Source organism: Dendropsophus ebraccatus, chromosome 14 (genome assembly GCF_027789765.1).
Source record: "Dendropsophus ebraccatus isolate aDenEbr1 chromosome 14, aDenEbr1.pat, whole genome shotgun sequence".
NCBI lineage: Eukaryota > Metazoa > Chordata > Amphibia > Anura > Hylidae > Dendropsophus > Dendropsophus ebraccatus.
Window position 1 is genome coordinate 73,487,395 of NC_091467.1, and position 11,509 is coordinate 73,498,903.

The window sequence follows — 11,509 nt, forward strand, 5'->3', positions numbered from 1 at the left end:
CTCCAATCTCCTCCCTCTTCCCTGTCCACCCTCTCCTCCCATTTCCTCCCATTTCCTCCCTGTCCCCCCCCTCTCCTCCCATCTCCTCCCTCATCCCTGTCCACCATCTCCTCCCTCATCCCTGTCCACCCTCTCCTCTCATCTTTTCCCATCTCCTCCCTCATCCCTGTCCACCCTCTCCTCCCATCTCCTTCCTCTTCCCTGTCCACCCTCTCCTCCCTCATCCCTGCCCCCCCCTCTCCTCCAATCTCATCCCTCTTCCCTGTCCACCATCTCCTCCCTCATCCCTGTCCACCATCTCCTCCCTCATCCCTGTCCACCATCTCCTCCCTCATCCCTGTCCACCATCTCCTCCCTCATCCCTGTCCACCATCTCCTCCCTCATCCCTGTCCACCCTCTCCTCCCATCTCCTCCCTCTCCTCCCATCTCCTCCCTCTCCTCCCATCTCCTCCCCCATCCCCTCCCCCATCCCTGTCCACCCTCTCCTCCCATCTCCTCCCTCATCCCTCTCCTCCCATCTCCTCCCATCTCCTCCCTCATCCCTCTCCTCCCATCTCCTCCCTCATCCCTCTCCTCCCATCTCCTCCCTCATCCCTGTCCCCCCAGGCTCTACATTTTGCAATGAGTCACGGCTATTGGGTTATAGTTATGACTATCCCTTTAACTCAGTAATTACTAAGGACGTTCACGCCCTCTTGGCCTCATACTCCATGTTGGGCACAGGTCACCCTGGTATCGTATTATACAATGCAGTCAATGTTCTCTTCCATCTGCCGATGTTCACGGCATTGATGCTCACCAGAAAGCAGCGAGTGGTAATCCTCTTAATCACACATAGGGATGCGGCTGCTGCCACCGCTGCATTTCTTCCCCATTATCCGGTGTAACATGTGTCGCTGCTGTCTCCGAGACTATCAAGCTGGCATCCAAAGCCGTCCGTGATGCCAGTTCTCCCCTGAATATTAGCTTTCATAATACTAATGACCTATCCTTGTACACAGATCGGGTACTGTCATTGTTGTCTTGGACACAACAGGATCGTTTTTCCGTCGGGGCCGGATCCCATTGCCAAAAAGTTCACTTGCGTCCAAATCGCTCTGCGGTTGCCAAATAACGGGCCTGGAACTGGGACGGGCCAGGGGTGGCAATTCCATGCTGGGTTTTGGACTTTGCAGCTGAATGTGGACACTGCTCTTTGGCATTGGTCTTTGGTTGGCTTCACGAGTCATTGAGGTCCCACAGATTACGACCACTCCAACACACTTAGCCTGAACAGATGTTCAGTCATACACAGTGCGCCATTGTAAAGGCATGTTGGATGGGGGTGACGTACCCCCTACCGTGAGCTGGAAACAAAAAGACCTATTAAAATACACTTTAAAGGAGATGCCCAGGATTAGAAAAACATAGCTAAATGGTGCCACCACTGTCCTGTGGGTGGGTGTGGTAATACCGCTCACTTCAGTGGACTTGGAGCTGCAATACCAGATGGAACCAAAGGAGAGTTGTGCCGCTGTTTTTGGAAGCAGTCATATGTATCCAACTACTTATCCCCCAGTCCATTGTTTAAAGGCAATTTTGGCATAATTTTTTATTTTATTTAGTTTTAAATAAAACATTATTAAAAAGTTATTTAGATTGATTAACTTCTATTTAAAAACCTTCAGTCTTCCAGTACTTATCAGCTGCTGTATGTCCTGCAGGAAGTGGTGTATTCTCTCCAGTCTGACACAGTGCTCTCTGCTGCCACCTCTGTCCATGTCAGGAACTGTCCAGAGGAGCAGCAAATAATATTTATTATCTATGGTCACCTGTACCTGTCAAACTCCTCAAAGATTGGACTGACCTATTAAACCCACCACCCTGATGGACACTTACAGCTGGTGTAATATACAGAATTGGTTGGAGCTTTATACGCCATGCAGAAAACGTTCCCTAACTACAAGATATGACTCTTCCTGCATTGAATCCTGGTCTTGAATGAAAACATCTCCATTGAAGGGAATTGTTTGCAACGGTGGGTGGGGTTGGTGTTGAACCACGAGTAGTGTTGAGCAAACAAACTTGTTGAACAGTTTAGGTTCGGAAATGTTCTCCGATTCCGAAAGCTCTGCATCCGACTGGAGAAGTTGGATGCCACCCTTGCCATAGGCTGTCTCCATGTTGTCCCGGACTCCCTAGGACGGCATCCAACTTCTGCAGCCAAATGAGGAGTATGTTGGGTTTGGAGAAGGTTTCCAAACCAGAAAAGTTAATCAAGTTCCCCCAAGTTCTCCAGGAATAACCCATCGAAGAACTTGATGGCTCTTCATCAGGATTCTACACGGTTCAGACTCTTTCGGCTTGGAGGGGGGGTCCGTTTTATTAGTGTGGGATTTCATGCTGACCGTGTGAAACTGTTGCACGTATAAACATTTGTATACTCCAGTGTAAAATACACTTTGCACTTTCCCGTTGAATCAGACTGATGACCTGCCAAGAAGTGACGATTTATTGACATGACTCCAGACGTGCAGATATTGGCAGCGTGCGCCCAGGAAATTGTTTACCAGAAGCTCTTATAAAAGTGACAAAGAACACAAAGTAACTGGCAGCAAAAGGAGATTTCGTCTCTTATTTCATTGGACGCTGTGAAGCCCATAGCCCCAAGCTCTACATAGAAGATAGAAATGTACACTTGTATGAGGCTCAGTATATTGGCTGTCTGACCTATATGGGGAAATCCCGATAGGGTGTAAGGCCTACATGTACAACCCGATCTGGGTTACAGCTCATATGCAGAGCTCTCCCGGGTGTCCGGCCTGTATACACAGTGCTATTTGTTTTTAGGTCATATAATACTGCTCCTATATACAGGAATATAACTACTATAATACTGCCCCAATATACAGGAATATAACTACTATAATACTGCTCCTATATACAGGAATATACTACTATAATACTGCTCCTATATACAAGAATATAACCACTATAATACTGCTCCTATATACAGGGATATAACTACTATAATACTGCTCCCTATATACAGGAATATAACTACTATAATACTGCCCCCTATATACAGGGATATAACTACTATAATACTGCTCCTATATACAGGAATATAACTACTATAATACTGCTTCTATATACAGGAATATAACTACTATAATACTGCTCCTATATACAGGAATATAACTACTATAATACTGCTCCTATATACAGGAATATACTACTATAATACTGCTCCTATATACAGGAATATAACTACTATAATACTGCTCCTATATACAGGAATATACTACTATAATACTGCCCCTATATACAGGAATATAACTACTATAATACTGCTCCTATATACAGGAATATAACTACTATAATACTGCTCCTATATACAGGAATATACTACTATAATACTGCCCCTATATACAGGAATATAACTACTATAATACTGCTCCTATATACAGGAATATAACTACTATAATACTGCTCCCTATATACAGGAATATAACTACTATAATACTGCTCCTATATACAGGGATATAACTACTATAATACTGTCCCCTATATACAGGAATATAACTACTATAATACTGCTCCTATATACAGGAATATACTACTATAATACTGCTCCTATATACAGGAATATAACTACTATAATACTGCTCCTATATACAGGGATATAACTACTATAATACTGCTCCTATATACAAGAATATAACTACTATAATACTGCCCCCTATATACAGGGATATAACTACTATAATACTGCTCCGATATACAAGAATATAACTACTATAATACTGCTCCTATATACAGGAATATAACTACTATAATACTGCTCCTATATACAGGGATATAACTACTATAATACTGCTCCGATATACAAGAATATAACTACTATAATACTGCTCCTATATACAGGAATATAACTACTATAATACTGCTCCTATATACAAGAATATAACTACTATAATACTGCTCCTATATACAGGAATATAACTACTATAATACTGCTCCTATATACAAGAATATAACTACTATAATACTGCTCCTATATACAGGAATATAACTACTATAATACTGCCTCCTATATACAGGAATATAACTACTATAATACTGCTCCTATATACAGGAATATAACTACTATAATACTGCTTCTATATACAGGAATATAACTACTATAATACTGCTCCTATATACAGGAATATAACTACTATAATACTGCTCCTATATACAGGGATATAACTACTATAATACTGCTCCTATATACAGGAATATAACTACTATAATACTGTTCCTATATACAGGGATATAACTACTATAATACTGCTCCTATATACAAGAATATAACTACTATAATACTGCCTCCTATATACAGGAATATAACTACTATAATACTGCTCCTATATACAGGAATATAACTACTATAATACTGCCCCCTATATACAGGAATATACTATAATACTGCTCCTATATACAGGAATATAACTACTATAATACTGCTCCTATATACAGGAATATACTACTATAATACTGCTCCTATATACAGGAATATACTACTATAATACTGCTCCTATATACAGGAATATAACTACTATAATACTGCTCCTATATACAGGAATATAACTACTATAATACTGCTCCTATATACATGAATATAACTACTATAATACTGCTCCTATATACAGGAATATACTACTATAGTACTGTCCCCTATATACAAGAATATACCTACTATAATACTGCTCCTATATACAGGAATATAACTACTATGATACTGCTCCTATATACAGGAATATACTACTATAATACTGCTGCTATATACAGGGATATACTACTATAATACTGCTCCTATATACAGGAATATACTACTATAATACTGCTCCTATATACAAGAATATAACTACTATAATACTGCTCCTATATACAGGAATATAACTACTATAATACTGCTCCTATATACAGGAATATAACTACTATAATACTGCTCCTATATACAGGGATATAACTACTATAATACTGCTCCTATATACAAGAATATAACTACTATAATACTGCTCCTATATACAGGAATATAACTACTATAATACTGCTCCTATATACAGGGATATAACTACTATAATACTGCTCCTATATACAAGGATATAATACTGCCACTGGATAGAATTATATATATATAGTATCCAGTACTGTAAAATATTTTGAGTCACTGAATAGTTAAGCAATCTGTGTTGTGATAATCCGTCTTGCAGATCGGCGGTGTCTCGGGGTAGGATGGGCCGAGCAGATAGACTGGTAAATCTACACCTGTTGCGACCATGCAGAGATCTTTAATATCACATTGTCTGCTGAGGAATAATCCAATGAAGCCTGAGACGAAATGTGCGGTTATTAGGACAGCTGTCATGCTCCAAGTGCACAGACTCGGAAAGTGGCTCCTGCAGAGACGTTCACAAGACACAGGCGGACACTTAAAGATTTGGGGAAGATTTTACTGGAACATCTATAGGGAGGGTCCAGAAAAGTGACGCACAATAGTAGAGAAGTCCCGGGCAGATTTGTGCAATGGTGGAAGACGGCTCCTCCATGTATAGTAACATTTATTACCGTATACCCCGCTCATTTATAATGGAGAAGCCCACCGTATCCGAATAGATCAAACCCCCGAAATAAACACAGACCCAGACAACACCGCCCAAATATAAGACTAAGACCTAAATAAAGAGCCACAGGAGGCCAACTACATGTATTAAGAGTCTGGACTTCTTAAATACATAGAATTCTCACTAGACCCTTTAAGAACACAGATCCTGACTAACTCCCCCCCCCATAAATATAGACCCCCCCCCTTCCAGTCAAATCCCCGAAATAAACACAGCTTTAGAGTAGACACCCTACAGACACCAGACCAGACTTAACTACATACCAACCCAGAAAAGATTTCCTAATAAACTGTGTAGTTAGGCACCCTATCAGTAGGTAGGCACCTATGTCTGTAGGCAGCCCCATCTGTGTTGTTAGGCCCCATCTTTGTAGTTATGCTCCCTATCAGTAGGTAGGCACCTATGTCCGTAGGCAGCCCCATCTGTGTTGTTAGGCCCCATCTTTGTAGTTATGCTCCCTATCAGTAGGTAGGCACCTATGTCCGTAGGCAGCCCCATCTGTGTTGTTAGGCCCCATCTTTGTAGTTATGCTCCCTATCAGTAGGTAGGCACCTATGTCCGTAGGCAGCCCCATCTGTGTTGTTAGGCCCCATCTTTGTAGTTATGCTCCCTATCAGTAGGTAGGCACCTATGTCCATAGGCAGCCCCATCTGTGTTGTTAGGTCCCATCTCTGTAACTAGCCTCCTCTGTGTAGTTAGTTAGTACCTCATTTCTGTAGTCAGACTAACTATCAGTAGGCATGCACTGTAGATAGCCACCTCTGTGTAGTTAGGCCTCATCTCTAGTAAGCCTCTACTGAGTTGTAAGATCCCATTTCTATAGCTTTGGCCTCCTCTTTGTAGTTAGGCCCCATCTTTATACTAAGACCCTTTGTGTGTAGTTAATACCCCATTTCTGTAGTTTGACTCCATATCACTACGTAGGCACCTATGTCTGTAGGTAGCCCCCTCTGTGTAGTTAGGCCCCATCTCTGTAGATAGCCCCCTCTATGTAGTTAGACCCCATCTCAGTAGTTAGCCTCCTCTTTTTAGTTAGGCCCCACCTCTGCATAGTAAGATGCCCTCTGTGTAGATAAGCCCCTTCTCTGTACTTGTAAACGCCCAGTGCAGACATGATGCCTTGGATTCCTGCACTGGAACGGCAACATCATGTGCCCTCTTGAGTGGTGGGGGTCCGACTGCTGGGACCCAACAGCATGGAGAGCTAAGCGGAGTCATCACTACACAGAACTGTCCTTCTACAGCCATGGAAAGATGTCAGGACATCCCTGTAAAAGAAGTGGGTCAGGGGTCACTGGTGGACTCTGGAGCCCTGTGTTACAATCCCTGCAGAGATGATATAATAAGTGACTAGGAGATTGGGGGAGGTCTTATTATTAGCGGTCTCCTTCCTATCAGCAGGTAGTATGGCTGTGCTGTGTGTGTAGGGGGATGGCCTAGTGGTCAGGTGCTCAGCTGGTAATGGCTGCTGGAGCCCTGGGTTCAATCCCCCTTTGTAATGTTTGGCTGCTGGTTTAAAATTAAGTGAAAAAAAAAACATAAAATAAGCATTAATAATTAAAATAACATTTTGTAAAAATTCTAATATCATCACATGACATGCAACTATTCAGGTCAGGTGACCAATGACTGGACATCTGGGCGGAGTCATTGCTGCAGAGAACTATCAGCCAAATTGCATTACACTGATTGGGGATGATTTCCACTGATCTGAATGATTTTCACAGATTTTCACGGATTTCCACAAAATCTGTCTGTTTTTAAATCTGTCTCCTGATTTCATGTCATTTTCACTGATTTCAGGCAAAACACCAAAAAAAAACAGGACAGGCAGGTTCACCAGGATACTAGTGAACTGGCCTGTCCTGTTTTTTTTTGTGTTTTTGCCTAAATTCTGTGAAATTAGTGAAAATCACATGATATGAAGAGACAGATTTGAAATCAGATGAATTCAGTGAAAATCTGTGAAAATCAGTTCTTGGTTAAGATCAGTGAAAATAATCCCCAATCATTGCAATGGATTCTGGGTGATAGCTTTGTGCTGTGATGACTCCACCCAGACCGCCGGACATTGGTCATGTGACCCGTGACTAGCTAGATGTCATGTGATATTTAAGTTTTTTTAAAAAAATATATAATTTACTAGCAGACAGCTGTTACAAAGAGGGATTGAACCCAGGGCTCCATCATTCAGGCCCATTCTGAGTCCCTGACCACCGGGCCAACTCTTCCTCATACAGGTGTGGCCGTCTTTGTAATACTAGTTGTCGATAAGAACAATGCTGCTAATAATAAAAGCTCCGCAATTACTACAATTGATCACTGTAGGGATTTGAACCCAGGGCTTCAGCACCACAGTGACCTCACAGCCACTGACCTAGATCTTACACACAGAGGACAGTAGACATTTATTTGATAGTTATTGTTGAAAGTCAGGACACTTAAAAAAGGAACAATATCCCAGTTGGATTTCTCTTATTTTTTACATTTGCTAATGCAGGGATTTGATCCCAGGGCCCCAGCTTCTAAAGCATCCTTATAGCCGCAGAGCCAGCTCCAACACAAGTACAGAGGTCGTCTATGATGGTCTTAGCACTGCCGTCCTTCTACTCACTGTTTAAAGCTATAGAAGCGATCTCCAGACATTGCTGTATAAGTGTTGGCTTTGTGGTCAGTATCAGCATTCTGTGGTTGCTGGAGCCCTGGGTTCAACTTTCTACAAAGATGATGTGTATTGTGTCTGTATTATTAGTAGCATCCTATGTCTTATCAATAACAACAATCAATAAGGTGGCCCAGTGGGCATGGGTGCTGTGAAGTGTTATAAGTGGCTCAGCGGTCACTGGTGAACTCTGGCGCCCTGGGTTCAATTAAGGTGAGCTGTAATACTATTACCATGTACTCCACTCCTTCATGGGTGCCTGGAAAAGCTGTATTGAGTCCTGGGAAGCTTCTCCCAGTTTCCCAGGACTGGATCCAGCTTTTTCCGAGCAATACGGAGCTCAAAGGCAGCAGGCGTATAAGCCGACCGCTGAGCTGACACTTCGCTCATCTCTAATAGATATGCATTCTGTGTACTGATGACTCCAGTCATTGGTCACATGACCTGTGCAGCTAGAAATCATGTGATTATATTTGCATTTTTATAAAAATTCATACGTATGGTTTTTTATGCCTAAATGTTAAACCAGGAGCCAAACAGTACAAGGGGGGATTAAACCCAGGGCCACAGGAGACGTTACCAGGCAAAGCCCTCAACCGCTGGGCCAACTCACCCACAGGCAAGCTCGGCCAACCTTGGGATAGTTGCTGTTGTTGATTATAAGGCGGCTGCTAACAATAAGAAGTCATATCGGGGAATTGAACCCAGGGCCTCAGCATCCACCAACACAATGGCAGGTCTATAAGGGTCTGTGGTACTCCGGCCATAGTGCGGGGGTGTTCTGGGCAAACTTCATGCAGGTTAAATGTTTTATTTGTGGTGTTTTAAGTGCTGGGAAAAAGCAGCAATATATAATTTAACACCAGAGTACCCCTTTAGGGATGGAACAGTGCTTGGAAAGGGGCGACCACAAGGTGGCAGTGACGAGCAAGATTTTTTTTCATTCTGGAGGGAACCTATTTGGCATATGTCTATACCATGGAGCATTCGATGGCTTATAAGACCCCATAGGTTAATAGACGCCCTAGCCCCTCAACCCCGGGGATGGACCGTAAAGAGAACTGCGAGTCACTGCTGTTACAGGTTACCTTTGTGTCTGTGCAATTTCTTCTTAACTGTGGCAGCATGGACACACCAGTGATGCTTACATTAACCCCTTACTGCCCTAGACCACCAGGAATGCTTCCATTAACCCCTTACTGCCCTAGACCACCAGGAATGCTTCCATTAACCTCTTACTGCCCTAGACCACCAGGGATGCTTACATTAACCCCTTACTACCCTAGGCCACCAGGAATGCTTACATTAACCTCTTACTGCCCTAGACCACCAGGAATGCTTACATTAACCCCTTACTGCCCTAGACCACCAGGAATGCTTACATTAACCTCTTACTGCCCTAGACCACCAGGAATGCTTCCATTAACCTCTTACTGCCCTAGACCACCAGGAATGCTTCCATTAACCTCTTACTGCCCTAGACCACCAGGAATGCTTACATTAACCTCTTACTGCACTAGACCACCAGGGTTGTATACATTGATACCATATTGTCAAATACCAAGAATAACCCCTTCATTGCCTTTACCTAAGGTATGCCCAATTAACCTCTTCTTTGACATAGACCACCAAGGATGGATGTGTACTTGAATACATTTCTTGCCCTAGACCACCAGGGATGTTACCACTAACCCTTACCTGCCCTAGACCAATAGGGATGTTGGCAGTAACTCTTTCCTTTGCCGTAGACCACCAGGGATGGATATGTACATTAGCACATTTTCTGGCCTAGACCACCAGGGATTTTGTCATTAACTCCTTTACTGCCCTTGACCAACAGGAATACTTACATCTTTACCCTTTACTGCCCTAGACCTCCATAGAGGCTTACATTAACCTCTTTACTGCCCCAGACCACCATATAGGCTTACATTAACCCCTTTACTGCCCTAGACCACAGTAGAGGCTTACATTAACCCTTTTGCTGCCCTAGACCAACACTGACCACTGTGATACTTGAGACCAGAAAGGAGGTTTGCATTAACCCTCTTAGTGCCTAGACTGCCAGGGAATCTGGAGCTAACCTTATAACTATTCTAGACCTCTAGAAACATCGGCACTGGCCAGTTGACTAGTCTAGATTTCACAGCGCTTTTACATCAGCCTTACTGCAAAAAAAATTATTTCAGATCAACTGGTGCCGGAAAGTGCCAGAGATTTGTAATTTACTTCTATTAAAAAAATCTCAACTCTTCCAGTACTTATCAGCTGCTGTATGCTCTGCAGGAAGTGGTGTATTCTCTCCAGTCTGACACAGTGCTCTCTGCTGCCCCCTCTGTCCATGTCAGGAACTGTCCAGAGCAGGAGAGGTTTTCTATGGGGATTTGCTGCTACTCTGTACAGTTCCTGACATGGACAGAGGGGTCAGCAGAGAGCACTGTGTCAGACTGGAGAGAATACACCACTTCCTGCAGGACATACAGCAGCTGATAAGTACTGAAACACTGGAAAGAACTCTCCTTGGGATCCCACCCTATTAACTTAAACACAAAAGAATGTGCAGGGGCACAGACATCCATGGAGCAGGTACCCCTCCCTCCCTTGGAGGTTCAGAACACGCAGCGAGCCTGTAACTGCGCTAAATCCATGGCGCATTCTCATGTTTATTATCATCCAGGATATCTGCATTCCGGAATGTAATCTCAGGAACGGACATATTGGAAAGCTAACAAGACGTCTTTTCAATATCGGGCTGACTTAGACTGCTATAAGAAGTAATTTGCAGGGTAAGGAGGAGGCGTCATTTATCTTGGGTGACACATGTCACTATACCTGAGCCTCAGTGATGTCACCCGCTCCTAATGAATTGATTGGTTGAGCAATCACATTAGCGTCCTGCACTGGATGCAGAGACTCATAAAACTATCAAGCCAATACAGGCTATACTATACACCGCAGGTTATGATACTTACCGTCACATAGTTACCACATAACCATCATTACCAAAAAGATCTTACCTCTCATGGTGCAAATCTTAAAGGGGTACTCCAGTGGGGGGGGGGATGCTTTCAAATCTACTGGTGTCAGAAAGTTATACAGATTTGTAAATAACCACCATGTAAAAATCTCTAGTGTTCCAGTACCTATCAGCTGCTGTATGCCCTGCGGGAAGTGGTGTATTCTCTCCAGTCTGACACA